Below are 542 nucleotides of genomic sequence, written 5' to 3' on the forward strand. Positions count from 1 at the left end.
CCCTTCGGCAGTCTTCACAACCCAGCCGTCTTCAGGCAATACCCGCCAGAGACGCATGCACCCCCTCTGCCCCACACACTTGCCCCGGCCCCTCTGGAAGGGCAAGGGCCTCTCAGGCACACACAGGCCTAGTGATAAGAGGGCGTTTTGGGAAGTAAAAGCAGGCCTTGGATGGATCCTGTCACAGGGGACGTATTGAGTGCCTCTGGGTATGCACAGATCTTCTCAGCCTTCAGGTCTGAAGGAAGGCGGCAGGCCCTTTCAGCAAGACAGCCTTGGCCGGCAGTCACCTCAGGCCCCAAGCTGGGCCTCAGCCGGGCCTTCGTGGCAGCTGAGCCGGCACGCTGCCCGCCTCTCTTGCCCAGCCCAGCCCAGCCCAGCCCAAGAGGACACCCAAAGGCTTCTGTCAGGCAAGTTTTGAAATGTCTTTTTAATAAAAAGGCACCTATAAAACAGGTCAATCAATACGTTACAAGCAGCACAGATACCCAAAAACAAGCCTAGAAATCATTTCAAAATAAAACCAGTAAGATGTCTTCACA

Source organism: Eublepharis macularius, chromosome 14 (assembly GCF_028583425.1).
Source record: "Eublepharis macularius isolate TG4126 chromosome 14, MPM_Emac_v1.0, whole genome shotgun sequence".
Lineage (NCBI taxonomy): Eukaryota > Metazoa > Chordata > Lepidosauria > Squamata > Eublepharidae > Eublepharis > Eublepharis macularius.